The sequence below is a fragment of the Oncorhynchus keta genome, unplaced genomic scaffold, assembly GCF_023373465.1.
Source record: "Oncorhynchus keta strain PuntledgeMale-10-30-2019 unplaced genomic scaffold, Oket_V2 Un_contig_894_pilon_pilon, whole genome shotgun sequence".
In the NCBI taxonomy this organism is placed as follows: domain Eukaryota; kingdom Metazoa; phylum Chordata; class Actinopteri; order Salmoniformes; family Salmonidae; genus Oncorhynchus; species Oncorhynchus keta.
Window position 1 is genome coordinate 10195 of NW_026290321.1, and position 22456 is coordinate 32650.

At 43.7% G+C, this 22456-nt stretch overlaps 2 long non-coding RNA genes and 1 pseudogene across 3 annotated transcripts; 2 read left to right on the forward strand and 1 right to left on the reverse strand.

The window, feature by feature from the left end:
- Positions 1–19246: 19246 nt before the first annotated feature.
- Positions 19247–20468, forward strand: LOC127927016 (serine protease 23-like; annotated as a pseudogene).
- Positions 20469–21180: 712 nt separating this feature from the next.
- Positions 21181–21842, reverse strand: LOC127927010 (uncharacterized). Of its 2 annotated transcripts, none has more exons than XR_008125935.1 (3): positions 21748–21842; positions 21483–21590; positions 21181–21330 (listed from the first exon to the last, which is right to left on the reverse strand). It is a non-coding gene; the product is annotated as an uncharacterized LOC127927010 (long non-coding RNA). The 2 variants fall into 2 exon arrangements; XR_008125934.1 differs by having other exon boundaries at positions 21694–21832.
- LOC127927011 (uncharacterized) lies at positions 21224–22327 on the forward strand. Its single transcript, XR_008125936.1, has 2 exons — positions 21224–21372; positions 21841–22327. It is a non-coding gene; the product is annotated as an uncharacterized LOC127927011 (long non-coding RNA).
- Positions 22328–22456: the final 129 nt, after the last annotated feature.

The window sequence follows — 22456 nt, forward strand, 5'->3', positions numbered from 1 at the left end:
ACTGTATAAACACTAGATATGGGTAACGACAGTATGATACTGTATAAACAACACTAAATATGGGTAATGACAGTATAATACTGTATAAACACTAGATATGGGTAATGACAGTATGATACTGTATAAACACCACTAAATATGGGTAATGACAGTATGATACTGTATAAACACTAGATATGGGTAATGACAGTATAATACTGTATAAACACTGGATATGGGTAACGACAGAATGATACTGTATAAACAACACTAGATATGGGTAAAGACAGTATGATACTGTATAAACAACACTAGATATGGGTAACGACAGTATGATACTGTATAAACAACACTAGATATGGGTAAAGACAGTATGATACTGTATAAACAACAGTAGATATGGGTAACGACAGAATGATACTGTATAAACAACACTAGATATGGGTAAAGACAGTATGATACTGTATAAACAACACTAGATATGGGTAACGACAGTATGATACTGTTATAAACACTAGATATGGGTAATGACAGTACGATACTGTATAAATAACACTAGATATGGGTAACGACAGTATGATACTGTATAAACACTAGATATGGGTAACGACAGTATGATACTGTATAAACACTAGATATGGGTAACGACAGTATAATACTGTATAAACACTAGATATGGGTAACGACAGTATGATACTGTATAAACACTAGATATGGGTAATGACAGTATAATACTGTATAAACACTAGATATGGGTAACGACAGTATGATACTGTATAAACAACACTAGATATGGGTAACGACAGTATGATACTGTATAAACACTGGATATGGGTAACGACAGAATGATACTGTATAAACACTAGATATGGGTAACGACAGTATGATACTGTATAAACACTAGATATGGGTAACGACAGTATGATACTGTATAAACAACACTAGATATGGGTAACGACAGTATGATACTGTATAAACAACACTAGATATGTGTAATGGCAGTATGACACTGTACAAACAACACTATATATGGGTAACGACAGTATGATACTCTATAAACACTAGATATGGGTAACGACAGTATGATACTGTATAAACAACACTAGATATGGGTAACGACAGTATGATGCTGTTATAAACACCACTAGATATGGGTAACGACAGTATGATACTGTATAAACACTAGATATGGGTAACGACAGTATGATACTGTATAAACACTGGATATGGGTAACGACAGAATGATACTGTATAAACACTAGATATGGGTAACGACAGTATAATACTGTATAAACACTAGATATGGGTAACGACAGTATGATACTGTATAAACAACACTAGATATGGGTAACGACAGTATGATACTGTATAAACAACACTAGATATGGGTAACGACAGTATGATACTGTATAAAAACACTAGATATGGGTAACGACAGTATGATACTGTATAAACAACACTAGGTATGGGTAACGACAGTATAATACTGTATAAACACTAGATATGGGTAACGACAGTATGATACTGTATAAACACTAGATATGGGTAATGGCAGTATGATACTGTATAAACAACACTAGATATGGGTAACGACAGTATAATACTGTATAAACACTAGATATGGGTAACGACAGTATGATACTGTATAAACACTAGATATGGGTAATGACAGTATAATACTGTATAAACACTAGATATGGGTAACGACAGTATGATACTGTATAAACAACACTAGATATGGGTAACGACAGTATAATACTGTATAAACACTAGATATGGGTAATGACAGTATGATACTGTATAAACAACACTAGATATGGGTAACGACAGTATAATACTGTATAAACAACACTAGATATGGGTAACGACAGTATGATACTGTATAAACAACACTAGATATGGGTAACGACAGTATGATACTGTATAAACAACACTAGATATGGGTAATGACAGTATGATACTGTATAAACAACACTAGATATGGGTAATGACAGTATGATACTGTATAAACAACACTAGATATGGGTAACGACAGTATGATACTGTATAAACACTAGATATGGGTAACGACAGAATGATACTGTATAAAACACTAGATATGGGTAATGACAGTATGATACTGTATAAACACTAGATATGGGTAATGACAGTATGATACTGTATAAACACTAGATATGGGTAACGACAGTATAATACTGTATAAACAACACTAGATATGGATAACGACAGTATGATACAGTATAAACAACACTAGATATGGGTAATGACAGTATGATACTGTATAAACAACACTAGATATGGGTAACGACAGTATGATACTATATAAACACTAGATATGAGTAAAGACAGTATGATACTGTATAAACACCACTAGATATGGGTAACGACAGTATGATATTGTATAAACACCACTAGATATGGGTAACGACAGTGTGATACTGTATAAACAACACTAGATATGGGTAACGACAGTATGATACTGTATAAACACTAGATATGGGTAACGACAGTATAATACTGTATAAACACTAGATATGGGTAACGACAGTATGATACTGTATAAACACTAGATATGGGTAATGACAGTATAATACTGTATAAACACTAGATATGGGTAACGACAGTATGATACTGTATAAACAACACTAGATATGGGTAACGACAGTATGATACTGTATAAACACTGGATATGGGTAACGACAGAATGATACTGTATAAACACTAGATATGGGTAATGACAGTATGATACTGTATAAACACTAGATATGGGTAACGACAGTATAATACTGTATAAACACTAGATATGGGTAACGACAGTATGATACTGTATAAACACTAGATATGAGTAACGACAGTATGATACTGTATAAACAACACTAGATATGGGTAACGACAGTATGATACTGTATAAACAACACTAGATATGGGTAACGACAGTATGATACTGTATAAACACTAGATATGGGTAACGACAGTATGATACTGTATAAACAACACTAGATATGGGTAACGTTTTTGTAAGTCGCTCTGGATAAGAGCGTCTGCTAAACGACTTAAATGTAAATGTAAATGTAACGACAGTATGATACTGTATAAACACTGGATATGGGTAACGACAGAATGATACTGTATAAACACTAGATATGGGTAACGACAGTATAATACTGTATAAACACTAGATATGGGTAACGACAGTATGATACTGTATAAACAACACTAGATATGGGTAACGACAGTATGATACTGTATAAACAACACTAGATATGGGACGACAGTATGATACTGTATAAACAACACTAGATATGGGTAACGACAGTATGATACTGTATAAACAAAACTAGATATGGGTAACGACAGTATAATACTGTATAAACACTAGATATGGGTAACGACAGTATGATACTGTATAAACACTAGATATGGGTAATGGCAGTATGATACTGTATAAACACTAGATATGGGTAATGACAGTATAATACTGTATAAACAACACTAGATATGGGTAAAGACAGTATGATACTGTATAAACAACACTAGATATGGGTAACGACAGTATGATACTGTATAAACACTGGATATGGGTAACGACAGAATGATACTGTATAAACAACACTAGATATGGGTAATGACAGTATGATACTGTATAAACAACACTAGATATGGGTAACGACAGTATGATACTGTATAAACACTAGATATGGGTAACGACAGTATGATACTGTATAAACAACACTAGATATGGGTAATGACAGTATGATACTGTATAAACAACACTAGATATGGGTAACGACAGTATGATACTGTATAAACACTAGATATGGGTAACGACAGTATGATACTGTATAAACACAGTATGATACTGTATAAACACTAGATATGGGTAACACAGTATGATACTGTATAAACACTAGATATGGGTAACGACAGTATGATACTGTATAAACAACACTAGATATGGGTAACGACAGATACTGTATAAACACTAGATATAAACATACTGTATAAACACTAGATATGGGTAATGACAGTATGATACTGTATAAACACCACTAGATATGGGTAACGACAGTATGATACTGTATAAACACTAGATATGGGTAACGACAGTATGATACTGTATAAACAACACTAGATATGGGTAACGACAGTATGATACTGTATAAACACTAGATATGGGTAATGACAGTATGATACTGTATAAACACCACTAGATATGGGTAACGACAGTATGATACTGTATAAACACTAGATATGGGTAATGACAGTATGATACTGTATAAACACTAGATATGGGTAATGACAGTATGATACTGTTTAAACACTAGATATGGGTAACTAACAGTATGATACTGTATAAACACTAGATATGGGTAACGACAGAATGATACTGTATAAACAACACTAGATATGGGTAACGACAGTATGATGCTGTTATAAACACCACTAGATATGGGTAACGACAGTATGATACTGTATAAACAACACTAAATATGGGTAAAGACAGTATGATACTGTATAAACACTAGATATGGGTAACGACAGTATGATACTGTATAAACAACACTAGATATGGGTAAAGACAGTATGATACTGTATAAACAACACTAGATATGGGTAACGACAGTATGATACTGTTATAAACACTAGATATGGGTAATGACAGTACGATACTGTATAAACAACACTAGATATGGGTAAGACAGTATGATACTGTATAAACACTAGATATGGGTAACGACAGTATGATACTGTATAAACACTAGATATGGGTAACGACAGTATAATACTGTATAAACACTAGATATGGGTAACGACAGTATGATACTGTATAAACACTAGATATGGGTAATGACAGTATAATACTGTATAAACACTAGATATGGGTAACGACAGTATGATACTGTATAAACAACACTAGATATAACGACAGTATGATACTGTATAAACACTGGATATGGGTAACGACAGAATGATACTGTATAAACACTAGATATGGGTAACGACAGTATAATACTGTATAAACACTAGATATGGGTAACGACAGTATGATACTGTATAAACAACACTAGATATGGGTAACGGACAGAATGATACTGTATAAACAACACTAGATATGGGTAACGACAGTATGATACTGTATAAAAACACTAGATATGGGTAACGACAGTATGATACTGTATAAACACTAGATATGGGTAACGACAGTATGATACTGTATAAACAACACTAGATATGGGTAACGACAGTATGATACTGTATAAACACTAGATATGGGTAACGACAGTATGATACTGTATAAACACTAGATATGGGTAACGACAGTATGATACTGTATAAACACTAGATATGGGTAACGACAGTATGATACTGTATAAACACTAGATATGGGTAACGACAGTATGATACTGTATAAACAACACTAGATATGGGTAACGACAGTATGATACTGTATAAACACTAGATATGGGTAACGACAGTATGATACTGTATAAACACTAGATATGGGTAACGACAGTATGATACTGTATAAACAACACTAGATATGGGTAACGACAGTATGATACTGTATAAACACTAGATATGGGTAACGACAGTATGATACTGTATAAACAACACTAGATATGGGTAACGACAGTATGATACTGTATAAACACTAGATATGGGTAATGACAGTATGATACTGTATAAACAACACTAAATATGGGTAATGACAGTATAATACTGTATAAACACTAGATATGGGTAATGACAGTATGATACTGTATAAACACCACTAAATATGGGTAATGACAGTATGATACTGTATAAACACTAGATATGGGTAATGACAGTATGATACTGTATAAACACTGGATATGGGTAACGACAGAATGATACTGTATAAACAACACTAGATATGGGTAAAGACAGTATGATACTGTATAAACAACACTAGATATGGGTAACGACAGTATGATACTGTATAAACAACACTAGATATGGGTAAAGACAGTATTATACTGTATAAACAACAGTAGATATGGGTAACGACAGAATGATACTGCATAAACAACACTAGATATGGGTAAAGACAGTATGATACTGTATAAACAACACTAGATATGGGTAACGACAGTATGATACTGTTATAAACACTAGATATGGGTAATGACAGTACGATACTGTATAAACAACACTAGATATGGGTAACGACAGTATGATACTGTATAAACACTAGATATGGGTAACGACAGTATGATACTGTATAAACACTAGATATGGGTAACGACAGTATAATACTGTATAAACACTAGATATGGGTAACGACAGTATGATACTGTATAAACACTAGATATGGGTAATGACAGTATAATACTGTATAAACACTAGATATGGGTAACGACAGTATGATACTGTATAAACAACACTAGATATGGGTAACGACAGTATGATACTGTATAAACACTGGATATGGGTAACGACAGAATGATACTGTATAAACACTAGATATGGGTAACGACAGTATAATACTGTATAAACACTAGATATGGGTAACGACAGTATGATACTGTATAAACAACACTAGATATGGGTAACGACAGTATGATACTGTATAAACAACACTAGATATGGGTAAAGACAGTATGATACTGTATAAACAACACTAGATATGGGTAACGACAGTATGATACTGTATAAACACTAGATATGGGTAACGACAGTATGATACTGTATAAACAACACTAGATATGGGTAACGACAGAATGATACTGTATAAACACTAGATATGGGGTAACGACAGTATAATACTGTATAAACACTAGATATGGGTAACGACAGTATGATACTGTATAAACACTAGATATGGGTAACGACAGTATGATACTGTATAAACACTAGATATGGGTAACGACAGTATGATACTGTATAAACACTAGATATGGGTAACGACAGTATGATACTGTATAAACACTAGATATGGGTAACGACAGTATGATACTGTATAAACACTAGATATGGGTAACGACAGTATGATACTGTATAAACAACACTAGATATGGGTAACGACAGTATGATACTGTATAAACAACACTAGATATGGGTAACGACAGTATGATACTGTATAAACAACACTAGATATGGGTAATGACAGTATGATACTGTATAAACAACACTAGATATGGGAAACGACAGTATAATACTGTATAAACACTAGATATGGGTAATGACAGTATGATACTGTATAAACAACACTAGATATGGGTAATGACAGTATGATACTGTATAAACAACACTATATATGGGTAACGACAGTATAATACTGTATAAACACTAGATATGGGTAATGACAGTATGATACTGTATAAACACTGGATATGGGTAACGACAGTATGATACTGTATAAACACTAGATATGGGTAACGACAGAATGATACTGTATAAACACTAGATATGGGTAACGACAGTATAATACTGTATAAACACTAGATATGGGTAAGCGACAGTATGATACTGTATAAACAACACTAGATATGGGTAATGACAGTATGATACTGTATAAACAACACTAGATATGGGTAACGACAGTATGATACTGTATAAACAACACTAGATATGGGTAACGACAGTATGATACTGTATAAACACTAGATATGGGTAACGACAGTATGATACTGTATAAACAACACTAAATATGGGTAATGACAGTATAATACTGTATAAACACTAGATATGGGTAATGACAGTATGATACTGTATAAACACCACTAAATATGGGTAATGACAGTATGATACTGTATAAACACTAGATATGGGTAATGACAGTATAATACTGTATAAACACTAGATATGGGTAACGACAGTATGATACTGTATAAACAACACTAGATATGGGTAACGACAGTATGATACAGTATAAACAACACTAGATATGGGTAATGACAGTATGATACTGTATAAACAACACTAGATATGGGTAACGACAGTATGATATTGTATAAACACCACTAGATATGGGTAACGACAGTGTGATACTGTATAAACAACACTAGATATGGGTAATGACAGTATGATACTGTATAAACACCACTAGATATGGGTAACGACAGTATGATACTATATAAACACTAGATATGAGTAAAGACAGTATGATACTGTATAAACACCACTAGATATGGGTAACGACAGTATGATACTGTATAAACACCACTAATGACCTTGTTGTCATTGTAAATGTAGTTCTGGATTCAGGCCAGAAGGGCAACATGTGGGTCGTACAGTTGGAGAAACCCTGCTGTGTGTTGACTGTCACGGAGGCTAACACCTGAAACCAAAGTGTGCCTGCCGACCTTGGGCACACATACGCGCACTGACCTTGGGCACACATACGCGCACTGACCTTGGGCACACATACGCGCACTGACCTTGGGCACACATACGCGCACTGACCTTGGGCACACATACGCGCACTGACCTTGGGCACACATACGCGCACTGACCTTGGGCACACATACGCGCACTGACCTTGGGCACACATACGCGCACTGACCTTGGTTACACATACGCGCACTGTTGCTGGTCGTAAAACAACATGTGTGTGTTTGTGTGTTGTGTATGTATAATATGCATCTGAAGGACTGCAGATTCTGTGTTGTGTCTGTGTGTGCAGAGAGGAATGTGTGTGTCCTGCCAAATCTGTGAGTTAGGAGTGTGTGTGTGTGTGTGTGTGTGTGTGTGTGTGTGTGTGGTGTGTGTGTGTGTGTGTGTGTGTGTGTGTGTGTGTGTGTGTGTGTGTGTGTGTGTGTGTGTGTGTGTGTGTGTGTGTGTGTGTGTGTGTGTGTGTGTGTGTGTGTGTGTGTGTGTGTGTGTGTGTGTGTGTGTGTGTGTGTGTGTGTGTGTGTGTGTGTGTGTGTGTGTGTGTGTGTGTGTGTGTGTGTGTGTGTGTGTGTGTGTGTGTGTGTGTGTGTGTGTGTGTGCGTGCGTGCGTGCGTGCGTGCGTGCGTGCGTGTGTGTGTGCTCTTCGGTCCGTGTGTGGGTGTCCTGCCAGAGTGTATGTGCGTGTTGTGACAGAGCAGTAACTTGGAGTAGGTGGGTGACAATAGAAGCTTGGGATTGCAGTATGCAGTCTTCAGTGCTACCATGGAGACAGAGACAGTTCTAGAACACAGAGAAGTCTTTCATCTCATGTCTCTGCTGTGTACTCCTCCCTCTCTTCTCCTGCTGTGTACTCCTCCCTCACTTCTCCTGCTGTGTACTCCTCCCTCCCTTCTCCTGCTGTGTACTCCTCCCTACCTTCTCCTGCTAAGTACTCCTCCCTCCCTTCTCCTGCTATGTACTCCTCCCTCCCTTCTCTCCTGCTGTGTACTCCTCCCTCCCTTCTCTTGCTAAGTACTCCTCCCTCCCTTTTCCTGCTATGTACTCCTCCCTCCCTTCTCCTGCTAAGTACTCCTCCCTCCCTTCTCCTGCTAAGTATTCCTCCCTCCCTTCTCCTGCTATGTACTCCTCCCTCCCTTCTCCTGCTAAGTACTCCTCCCTCCCTTCTCCTGCTACTTCTCCCTCCCTTCTCCTGTATTCCTCCCTCCCTTCTCCTGCTAAGTATTCCTCCCTCCCTTCTCCTGCTATGTACTCCTCCCTCCCTTCTCCTGCTAAGTACTCCTCCCTCCCTTCTCCTGCTAAGTATTCCTCCCTCCCTTCTCCTGCTGTGTACTCCTCCCTCCATTCTCCTGCTGTGTATTTCTCCCTCCCTTCTCCTGCTAAGTACTCCTCCCTCCCTTCTCCTGCTAAGTATTCCTCCCTCTCTTCTCCTGCTGTGTACTCCTCCCTCCCTTCTCCTGCTAAGTACTCCTCCCTCCCTTCTCCTGCTGTGTATTTCTCCCTCCCTTCTCCTGCTAAGTACTCCTCCCTCCCTTCTCCTGCTAAGTATTCCTCCCTCTCTTCTCCTGCTGTGTACTCCTCCCTCCCATCTCCTGCTAAGTATTCCTCCCTCCCTTCTCCTACTAAGTATCCCTCCCCCCTTCTCCTGCTAAGTATTCCTCCCTCTCTTCTCCTGCTGTGTACTCCTCCCTCCCTTCTCCTGCTAAGTACTCCTCCCTCCCTTCTCCTGCTGTGTATTTCTCCTCCCTTCCCCTGCCAAGTACTCCTCCCTCCCTTCTCCTGCTAAGTATTCCTCCCTCTCTTCTCCTGCTGTGTACTCCTCCCTCCCTTCTCCTGCTAAGTATTCCTCCCTCCCTTCTCCTGCTAAGTATTCCTTCCTCCCTTCCCCTGCTAAGTATTCCTCCCTCCCTTCTCCTGCTGTGTATTTCTCCCTCCCATCTCCTGCTAAGTATTCCTCCCTCCCTTCTCCTGCTAAGTATTCCTCCCTCTCTTCTCCTGCTGTGTACTCCTCCCTCCCATCTCCTGCTAGGTATTCCTCCCTCCCTTCCCCTGCCAAGTACTCCTCCCTCCCTTCTCCTGCTAAGTATTCCTCCCTCTCTTCTCCTGCTGTGTACTCCTCCCTCCCTTCTCCTACTAAGTATTCCTCCCTCCCTTCTCCTGCTAAGTATTCCTCCCTCCCTTCTCCTGCTAAGTATTCCTTCCTCCTTCCCCTGCTAAGTATTCCTCCCTCCCTTCTCCTGCTGTGTATTTCTCCCTCCCATCTCCTGCTAAGTATTCCTCCCTCCCTTCTCCTGCTAAGTATTCCTCCCTCCCTTCTCCTGCTAAGTATTCCTCCTCCCTTCTCCTGCTAAGTATTCCTCCCTCCCTTCTCCTGCTATGTACTCCTCCCTCCCTTCTCCTGCTGTGTACTCCTCCCTCCCTTCCCCTGCTAAGTATTCCTCCCTCCCTTCTCCTGCTAAGTATTCCTCCCTCCCTTCTCCTGCTAAGTATTCCTCCCTCCTTCCCCTGCTAAGTATTCCTCCTCCCTTCTCCTGCTAAGTACTCCTCCCTCCCTTCTCCTGCTAAGTATTCCTCCCTCACTTCTCCTGCTGTGTACTCCTCCCTCCCTCTCCTGCTATGTACTCCTCCCCCCTCCCTGCACTCCTCCCTCCCCTTCTCCTGCTAAGTACTCCTCCCCCCTTCTCCTGCTATGTACTCCTCCCTCCCTTCTCCTGCTATGTACTCCTCCCTCCCTTCTCCTGCTAAGTATTCCTCCCTCCTTCTCCTGCCTGTACTCCTCCCTCCCTTCTCCTGCTATGTACTCCTCCCTCCCTTCTCCTGCTAAGTATTCCTCCCTCCCTTCTCCTGTTGTGTACTCCTCCCTCCCTTCTCCTGCTGTACTCCTCCCTCCTTCTCCTGCTATGTACTCCTCCCTCCCTTCTCCTGCTGTGTACTCCTCCCTCCCTTCTCCTGCTGTGTACTCCTCCCTCCCTTCTCCTGCTATGTACTCCTCCCTCCCTTCTCCTGCTGTGTACTCCTCCCTCCCTTCTCCTGCTAAGTATTCTTTCCTCCCTTCTCCTGCTATGTACTCCTCCCTCCCTTCTCCTGCTGTGCTCCTCCCTCACTTCTCCTGCTGTGTACTCCTCCCCTCCCTTCTCCTGCTATGTACTCCTCCCCCTTCTCCTGCTATGTACTCCTCCTCCCTTCTCCTGCTGTGTACTCCTCCCTCCCCTTCTCCTGCAAGTATTCTTTCCTCCCCTCTCCTGCTGTGTACTCCTCCTCACTTCTCCTGCTATGTACTCCTCCCTCCTTCTCCTGCTATGTACTCCTCCCTCCCTTCTCCTGCTATGTACTCCTCCCTCCCTTCTCCCTAAGTACTCCTCCCTCCCTTCTCCTGCTATGTACTCCCCTTCCTCCCTTCTCCTGCTATGTACTCCTCCCTCCCTTCTCCTGCTATGTACTCCTCCCTCCCTTCTCCTGCTATGTACTCCTCCCTCCCTCCTCTCCTGCTATGTACTCCTCCCTCCCTTCTCCTGCTATGTACTCCTCCCTCCTTCTCCTGCTATGTACTCCTCCCTCCTTCTCCTGCTAAGTACTCCTCCCTCCCTTCTCCTGCTATGTACTCCTTCCTCCTTCTCCTGTGTGTTCTCCTCCCCTTCTCCTGCTATGTACTCCTCCCTCCCCTTCTCCTGCTATGTACTCCTCCCTCCTTCTCCTGCTATGTAACTCCTCCCTCCCTTCTCCTGCTAAGTACTCCTCCCTCCCTTCTCCTGCTATGTACTCCTTCCTCCCCTTCTCCTGCTGTGTACTCCTCCCTCCCTTCTCCTGCTAAGTACTCCCTCCTCCCTTCTCCTGCTATATTACTCCTCCCTCCCTTCTCCTGCTATGTACTCCTCCCTCCTTCTCCTGCTAAGTATTCCTCCCTCACTTCTCCTGCTGTGTACCCTCCTCCCTTCTCCTGCTAAGTATTCCTCCCTCACTTCTCCTGCTGTGTACTCCTCCCCCCTTCTCCTGCTATGTACTCCTCCCTCCCTTCTCCTGCTGTGCACTCCTCCCTCCCTTCTCCTGCTGTGTACTCCTCCCTCCCTTCTCCTGCTATGTACTCCTCCCTCCTTCTCCTGCTAAGTATTCCTCCCTCACTTCTCCTGCTGTGTACTCCTCCCCCCTTCTCCTGCTATGTACTCCTCCCTCCCTTCTCCTGCTGTGTACTCCTCCCCTCCCTTCTCCTGCCATGTTACTCCTCCCTCCCTTCTCCTGCTATGTACTCCTCCCTCCCTTCTCCTGCTATGTACTCCTCCCTCCTTCTCCTGCTATGTACTCCTCCCTACCTTCTCCTGCTAAGTATTCCTCCCTCCCTTCTCCTGCTATGTACTCCTCCCTCCCTTCTCCTGCTCTTATTCTTCATTCTTCCTCACCTTTGCTCTCTCTATTCTTCTCTCATTGTCTTTCTCCATTCCTCCAGTCCACACCTAATTGTTTTAACACTACAGGGCACCACTACCTCCAGCTTCACATTCAGTATCACAAAATCAGCATCTGAAAACACTAACAGGTACAAAGAATTATGATGATGATTGATGACATAGGGTCATACTGTAACTGAATGTTGACTGAGTCATGCCTTTAGTCTGGATACAACAATTCTGGAAATAATATCAGAATTCAGTTGGTGAAGGTTCATAAATAAATCAACAACAAATAGTTTCCTCATCTCTGATATTGTTTGTCAGTTTTTAAATCGTTGCCATGCAAATGACAAGCAAAATATCATCAGTCACGTGACCGGACCGTTTATAGCAGAGGCAGTAGCTTTCGCTGGTGGTCATTAAATTAAACTCTGGTTCGTATCCACCGAGCGAGCGCCTTTCCCAATGGAGGAGCGTCTACAGCGGACCGGTTGCCTTCGGAAATCTTTTGAGAGAACACATCTTTTTCATTGGACCTCCTCTCTCCTGATGTAAGGATCTACTTTTTGAAAGGACTAGTTTAACTTCCACCCCTTCGCAGCACCCGCGTTATTGCACCGATACCCCTCTGATGTCCGCCCGGTAGCAGCCACAACCGCAGCTTCCCCAGACCCCCATCGCGTGCCGCTTGCCAATGCAAACCAAGCATAAGTGGGAGAAGCGCTCCGTGGGTAAGGATTTCACATTTTATTTTTTCACGTCTGCGTAATCTAGGTTATTATTCATCACCATAATTCCTATATAATTACCTATTCGGGCGTCCAATGTAGGCTAATGAGCACGGGGAGCATCTGAGCGAGACTCAGTGAGAAGTTCTGGAATAATTCATGCCCAAACAGATTTACATTTATATCTATAGGCATATGTGAGTGATGGTGAAACATAATTTCATCAACATTTATAATTCAATAACGTTCGTGTTTTGGACAACAAAGTGCAATACATCGATACATCAGGTCCCCAAAGTATTGGCTGACGTCATGGAGATAAGAGATAATCAGAAGAGAAGAGATACTGTTTTAACCAGTACTTCCGTTTGTTTGTTCATAAAACAGGTTCAGGGCATTTCTACTGTCCAGGACATGAGGCCTACAGATAGATGCAAGTAGGCTACTGTTGGCTCTAGTTTATACACATGTCCTTTATTCAGAATGACTTCATAGGAAGTTATTACATGCCTGCCCTATTCTATGGAGAAATCTAGTTGATAGAACCAGTATGATATACTACTGTACAGTCCCTGCTTCCAGTCTGTACTGAAAGACTGCTATACAGTCCTGCTTCCAGTCTGTAGTGAAAGACTGCTATACAGTCCTGCTTCAGTCTGTAGTGAAAGACTGCTATACAGTCCTGCTTCCAGTCTGTACTGAAAGACTGCTATACAGTCCCCTGCTTCCAGTCTGTACTGAAAGACTGCTATACAGTCCCCTTCCAGTCTGTACTGAAAGACTGCTATACAGTCCCTGCTTCCAGTCTTCCAGTCTTCAGTAGTGAAAGACTATTATGAAAACCTGATCTGTAGTGAAAGACTGCTATACAGTCCCTGCTTCAGTCTGTACTGAAAGATGCTATACAGTCCCCTGCTTCCAGTCTGTACTGAAGACTGCTATACAGTCCCTGCTTCCAGTCTGTAGTGAAAGACTGCTATACAGTCCCTGTTTTTCCAGTCTGTACTGAAAGACTGCTATACAGTCCCTGCTTCCAGTCTGTAGTGAAAGACTGCTATACAGTCCCTGCTTCCAGTCTGTACTGAAAAGACACTATATAGTCCCTACCCGGTCTGTGGTGAAAGACTGCTATGCGAATCCTGCTTCAGTCTGAAAGAACTATGCCCAATCCCGCTTCAGTCTGTTAAAGCAATGAGAATGAGTCACATCCCAAATGCTTTCCATATTTAATGAAGTGCTATTTTTACCAGGGCCATGAGACTGGTCAAAAAAAAAAATAGTGCACTATATAGGGAATATAGTGCCATTTGGGTTTATTACCAAGTTTCCTCCTGCCCCACACAGCGAACAGAGCATCCTCACCTCCCAGCCTCTGAACCTTCCTCCAGCACTGTTCCTTTGAAGAGGCACCTGACCTTCAACCTTTAACCCCAGGGGAAGGACATTTTTAAGCCATATTAAAACAGTGGAAGTTGTGTAACTGCTTGGCTGAATTTCCACCGCAGCCTAAATTCCCTAGTGCAGAAACCTTAGTAATAAACTTCCACCCCCAACCCCCTTCCCTTCCCCAGCTCCAGTCTGGTGGCTAAAATACGATGCAGGGCTCTCCGGGTCTGGGTTGGAGAATGTTTCCCAGCACTGTGGCCCTGACGGTCCAGACATCCGGTCACATTCAGAAGGGCTCTCTGATCTCTCTGGTCACTGTAGAAGAAACAGGTCTCTCTGGTCATTCCAGCTGATCTGCATGGGGCTCTCTGGTCACTGCAGCAGAACTACAGGTCTCTGTGTTCCAGTCCTTGATCTACGTCTCTGGTTGCTGCAGCAGAACACAGGTCTCTGGTCGCTGCAGCCTGATCTCTGAGTCTCTCTGGTAACTGCCCAGCAGAACACAGGTCTCTGGTCATTCCAGCTGAACTACAGGTCTCTGGTCACTGCAGCTGATCTACAGGTCTCTGGTAACTGCAGCCACAGGTCTCTCTGTCATTCCAGCTCGATCCACGGGCTCTCTGGTTGCCGCAGCAGAACTACAGGTCTCTGGTCTCTGCAGCAAATCTACAGGTCTCTCTGGTAACTGCAGCAGAACACAGGTCTCTCTGGTAACTGCAGAACTACCGGGTCTCGAGGGCTCACAGTGAGACTACAGATCTCTCTGATCTCTTTGGTCACTGCAGCAGAACACAGGTCTCTCTGGCCTGCAGTAGAACTACAGATCTCTCTGATCACTGCAACAGAACTACAGATGTCTCTGGCCTGCTGCAGCAGAACTACAGATCTCTCTCTGTCACTGCAGCAGAACTGGTCAGAATCTCTCTGATCACTGCAGCAGAACTACAGGTTTCTGGTCACAGCAGCAGAACTACAGATGTCTCTGGTCACTGCAGCAGAACTACAGGTTTCTGGTCACTGCAGCAGAACTACAGGTCTCTGTCCTTTGGTCACTGCAGCAGAACTACAGATCTCTCTGTCTCTCTGGTCACTGCAGCAGATCTACAGGTCTCTCTAATTTCACTGCAGCAGAACTACCAGTCTCTATGGTCACTGCAGCAGAACTACAGATATCTCTGGTCACTGCAGCATAACTACAGGTCTCTGGTCACTGCAGCAGAAACTACAGATCTCTCTGATATCTCTGGTCACTGCAGCAGAACTACCAGTCTCTGGTCACTGGCAGCAGAACTACAGGTCTCTCTGGTCTGCAGCAGAAATACAGGTCTCTGGACACTGCAGCAGAACTACAGATGTCTCTGGTCACTGCAGCAGAACTTCACAGATCTTTCTGATATCCTCTGGTCACTGCAGCAGAACTACAGATCTCTCTCTGATCTCTGGTGCAGCAGCAGAACTACAGATCTTCTGTCTCTCTCTGGTCACTGCAGCAGAACTACAGGTCTCTCTGGTCACTGCAGCAGAACCAGGTCTCTCTGGTCACTGCAGCAGAACCATGATCTCTGATCTCTCTGGCCTACTGCAGCAGAACTATAGATCTCTCTGATCTCTCTGGTCACCAGCAGAACTACAGGTCTCTCTCTGGTCTGCAGCATAACCAGATTCTCTCTGGTCACTGCAGCAGAACTACCAGGTCTCTGGACACTGCAGAAGAAGAACCACAGATGTTCTGGTCTGCAGCAGAACTACAGATCTTTCTGATATATCTAGTCACTGCAGCAGAACTAGGTCCCTCTGGTCACTGCAGCAGAACTACAGGTCTCTGATATATCTGGTCACTGCAGCAGAACTATAAGTCTCTGGTCACTGCAGAAGAAACTGGCAGATTCTTTCTGGTCACTGCAGCAGAACCAGATCTTCTGACTTCCCTGGTCACTGCAGCAGAACAACAGGTCTCTATGGTCACTGCAGCAGAACTATAGATCTCTCTCTGTCTCTCTGGTCACTGCAGAACCAGGTCTCTCTCTGATCACTGCAGCAGAAAATCCACAGATCTCTGATCACTGCAGAGAAACTACAGGTCTCTGGTCACTGCAGCAGAACTACAGGTCTCTCTTGTCACCTGCAGCAGAACTACAGATCTCCCAGTCTATCTGGTCACTGCAGAAGAACTACACGGGTCTCTCCCAGTCACTGCAGCAGAACCACAGATCTCTCTGATCTCTGGTCACTGCAGCAGAACTAAAGGGGTTTCTCTGGTCACTGCAGAGGGCGACAGATCTCTCTGGTCACTGCAGTAGACCTACAGGTCTCTGGTCACCCCATAGTAGAACTACATGTCTCTCTTGTCACTGCAGCAAAACCACAGATCTCTCTGAACTCTTTGGTGCTGCAGAAACTGAATCTCTGATCTCTCTGTCCTGCAGTAGAAACTACAGGTCTCTGGGTACTACGGTAGAACTACAGGTCTCTCTTGTCACTGCAGCGGATCTACCAGATCTCTCTGAACTCTTTGGTCACTGCAGTAGAACTACAGGTCTCTGGTCACTGCAGCAGAACTACAGATCTCTCTGATCTATCTGGTCACTGCAGTAGAACTACGGGTCTCTCTGGTCACTGCAGCAGAACTACTGAGTCTCTGGTCACTGCAGCAGAACTACAGATCTCTCTTGTCACTGCAGCAGATCTAGATCTCTCTGAACTCTTTGGTCCTGCCCAGTAGAACTACAGGTCTCTGGTCACTGCAGCAGAACTACAGCTCTCTCTGATCTATCTGGTCACTGCAGTAGAACTACAGGTCTCTCTGGTCACTGCAGCAGAACTACCAGTCTCTCTGGTCACTGCAGCAGAACTACAGATATCTCTGGTCACTGCAGCAGAACTACAGGTCTCTCTGGTCACTGCAGAAGAGCTACAGATATATCTGGTCACTGCAGCAGAACTACAGATCTCTCTGATATCTCTGGTCACTGCAGCATAACTACAAGTCCTCTGGTCACTGCAGAAGAACTATAGATCTCTCTGGTCACTGCAGCAGAACTACAGACCTCTCTGATCTCTCTGGTCACTGCAGCAGAACTACAGGTCTCTCTGGTCACTGCAGCAGAACTAAACAGAACTACAGGTCTCTCTGATCTCTCTGGTCACTGCAGTATTACTGACTCACCACAGCTCACCTGTCTAGGTATTACTGACTCACCACATCTCACCTGTCTAGATATTACTGACTCACCACATCTCACCTGTCTAGGTATTACTGACTCATCACATCTCACCTGTCTAGGTATTACTTTGGCTCACCACATCTCACCTGTCTAGGTATTACTGACTCACCACATCTCACCTGTCTAGATATTACTGACTCACCACATCTCATCTGGTATTACTGACTCACCACATCTCACCTGTCTAGGTATTACTGACTCATCACATCTCACCTGTCTAAATTGACTCACCACATCTCACCTGTCTAGGTTACTGACTCACCACATCTCACCTGTCTAGGTATTACTGACTCACCACATCACCTGTCTAGATGTGCTGACTCACCACATCACCTGTCTAGGTATTACTGACTCACCACATCACCTGTCTAGATATTACTGACTCATCACATCTCACCTGTCTAGGTATTGCTGACTCACCACATCACCTGTCTAGATATTACTGACTCACCACATCACCTGTCTAGGTTTACCTGACTCACCACATCACCTGTCTAGGTATTACTGACTCACCACATCTCACCTGTCTAGGTATTACTGACTCACCACATCTCACCTGTCTAGATATTACTGACTCACCACATCACCTGTCTAGATATTACTGACTCACCACACATCTCACCTGTCTAGGACTGGACTCACCACATCACCTGTCTAGATATTACTGACTCACCACATCTCACCTGTCTAGGTATTACTGACTCACCACATCACCTGTCTAGGTATTACTGGCTCACCACATCTCACCTTTATAGATATTACTGACTCACCACATCTCACCTGTCTAGGTATTACTGGCTCACCACATCTCACCTGTCTAGGTATTACTGACTCACATCTCACCTGTCAGGTATTTAGTGGCATCACACTTCACCCTATATATATATATATAGCTTGCCGTTGTTGTTATGTTGCTGTGTTACTTTTGATTATTTTTCATTTTTTACTTTAGTTTATTTTGGTAAATATTTTCTTAACTCTTCTTGAACTGCATGGTTGGTTAAGGGCTTGTAAGTAAGCATTTCGCGGTAGGTCTACCTACACATGTTGTATTCGGCGCATGTGACAAATAAAGTTTGATTTGATCTCAATCTGTCTAGGTATTTAGTGACATCATCTCACCTGCCTTGGTATTTAGTGACATCACATCTCACCTGTGCTCTCCTTCTCTCCTCTTCAGTCTCCCTCCTCCATGGCTTCTTTTCCCTCCATCCATCCCCTTCCTCCTCGTCTCCCTCTTCTTCCTCCTCTCCATCCCTCCAGTGGCTCCTATCCAGCCCCAATGGCCCCTGTAACGTCCCTGTGGTCTTACCCCAGATGACAGAGGACCGACCCGCCCCTCACTTCCAGGCTGACGCCCGATTGACGTCACTCCCATGTGACCCAGAATGCCACAAGAAGGCTCTTCCCCAGCTACTGGGACCTGCGTAGCATCCCTGTCATACGAGACACTCCATAGCAACGGTCGCCTCACCGAAACTGCCGTGGGGATCTACGGGACACCGCCCCCACCCAGACCACACGCGGGCACTGCCTTCCGACGCAAACGTCAGATCTTTGGCCATGACGGGCGTTTCAGCATTGTAGGGCAAGACTTCCTGTTGAACTACCCATTCTCGGCAGCGGTCAAGCTGTCCACCGGGTGTTCCCGGAACACTGGTGGGCGACCGGCACGTCTGACCGCCGCCCCTGCGGGTCCACGATGGGAAAGAACTTCGTGAAAAAAGCAAAAGCTCCGGGTGGGTTTCCTGAAGCCAAAGCAGGCGTGACTCTCCCAATCCGGCCTCTGCCACCAATGCATCCAACACCCATCCATCACCCCCAGATAAGATGAAGTTCCAGTGGATTCGTGCCAAGCGCACCCATGTGCCCAAAGGCTGGATCCAAGGGCAACGGCAACGACATCGGAATGGACTGCGACCACGCCTTGTTAGAGCTCAAGAAGGCCCACAAACGACGCCACATGAAGCTGGGCGTCTCCCCGCCCGGCAAAGCAGCTGCCCGGGCGCAGGGTCCAGTTCTCCGGCTATGACAACGACCGGCCCCGGGACAGCTGGTCTACCGGTTCTGCCGGGCTGGAGAGAGACGCCAGACCTGCTCTACCAGCACTGTGACGCCCAGCCCGGGGCCAGCGGCTCAGGGATCTACGTCGTATGTGGGACCGGAGGAGGGCGCTGGGGAGAGGAAGGTGATCGGGGTGTTCTCAGGGCACCAGTGGGTGGATGAGATGGGGCGTCGCAGAAGAGTTTAACGTGGCGGTGAGGGTGACGCCTCTGAAATACGCCCAGATCTGCTACTGGATCAAAGGAAACTATGTAGACTGCCGAGAAGGATGAGGAAGAGGTGGACATGTCATGCACATACTGCAACACACACACACACACACACACACATACAGAGGATTGATGGAGGACAAGGGGCTTCACTTCCTTGCTGAGGAAGTTGACAAAATTGGACATGCCATTCATACACGTGCAGAACACACTTCATCATCATTAATACGGTTTCATTACTAATACATACCATCGTTCTGCATGCAGAGACATCCCTCCCAACACACAACTAGAACGACTCACATTTACATCCAGGAAGTCCTACTGTACATACATCCATCCTCACTAACCCTTTCCATCGCACATTAAATAAAATGTAAAACATGTATTGTGCCTTCTTACTGCATTACTGCATGAGGTGTTAACACTTCAGAAGTGCTTTGAAACACTTTTAACTTTGAAAGGTGTTATGACTGAGCTTCAGAAGATGGCTTTGACCAGGGACTCCCTGTACTTTAGATGTCTTTGACCAGGGACTCCCTGGACCAGGGTGTTATGACTGAGCTTCAGAAGATGTCTTTTTTGACCAGTTATGGACTCCCTGGACCAGGTGTTATGACTGAGCTTCAGAAGATGTCTTTGACCAGGACTCCCTGGACCAGGTGTTATGACTGAGCTTCAGAAGATGTCTTTGACCAGGGACTCCCTGGACCAGCGTGTTATGACTGAGCTTCAGAAGATGTCTTTGACCAGGGACTCCCTGGACCAGGGTGTTATGACTGAGCTTCAGAAGATGTCTGACCAGAGACTTGACCAGTGGACTCCCTGGACCAGCGTGTTATGAGCTTCAGAAGATGTCTTTGACCAGGGACTCCCTGGACCAGCGTGTTATGACTGAGCTTCAGAAGATGTCTTTGACCAGGGACTCCCTGGACCAGGGTGTTATGACTGAGCTTCAGAAGATGTCTTTGACCAGGGACTCCCTGGACCAGCGTGTTATGAGCTTCAGAAGATGTCTTTGACCAGGGACTCCCTGGACCAGCGTGTTATGACTGAGCTTCAGAAGATGTCTTTGACCAGGGACTCCCTGTGACCAGCGTGTTATGACCAGAAGATGTCTTTGACCAGGGACTCCCTGGACCAGCGTGTTATGACTGAGCTTCAGAAGATGTCTTTGACCAGGGACTCCCTGGACCAGGGTGTTATGACTGAGCTTCAGAAGATGTCTTTGACCAGGGACTCCCTGGACCAGCGTGTTATGAGCTTCAGAAGATGTCTTTGACCAGGGACTCCCTGGACCAGCATGTTATGACTGAGCTCAGAAGATGTCTTTGACCAGGGACTCCCTGGACCAGCGTGTTATGACTGAGCTTCAGAAGATGGCTTTGACCAGGGACTCCCTGGACCAGGGTGTTATGACTGAGCTTCAGAAGATGTCTTTGACCAGGGACTCCCTGGACCAGCGTGTTATGAGCTTCAGAAGATGTCTTTGACCAGGGACTCCCTGGACCAGGGTGTTATGGTGAAGAGAACATTTAATGCACTGAAAGGATGAAATAGGAGGAACAAGAAGATGTGTAAGAGATTGGTGGAGACAGATGCAGTTTCACTGCTAATTCTATAGATTGTCAGAGCTCTGTTGGGACAACTTTTTTTTCTTCTGTTATTGCCAATGAATGTAACCCTGTCATCAACCAAAGGTGCTACCCTGCTCTTAAAAAATGTAAACTCAAGGTATAGACTGTCACAGTACAAACGGTTGGTGTTTCAAATGGACCCAAGTAAAATATCCATAGCTCCCCTGCTGGTCCAAATACAACACTACAGGCCACTTTGATGACAGCAGTGTTGACTCTGGAACACTGACCCTCAACTACTCATGATATGCACTTTGTCAAACCTTATGGGTGAGCTATTTTCTGTTTCAAAAACAATTGTGCAGCAATATATATATATATATATCAACTTTATAATGCTTTGGAATAAAATGCATAATGTGGTTTTGTGGTCTTTGTGGTTTCATCTCTTATCTACACGGTTTCATGGACAAACAAACATTTCACAAGTCAGTTTAACAGCATTTTTATTTTTATTTTTTTTATTTCATATTTCAACGGCATAAAAAAATG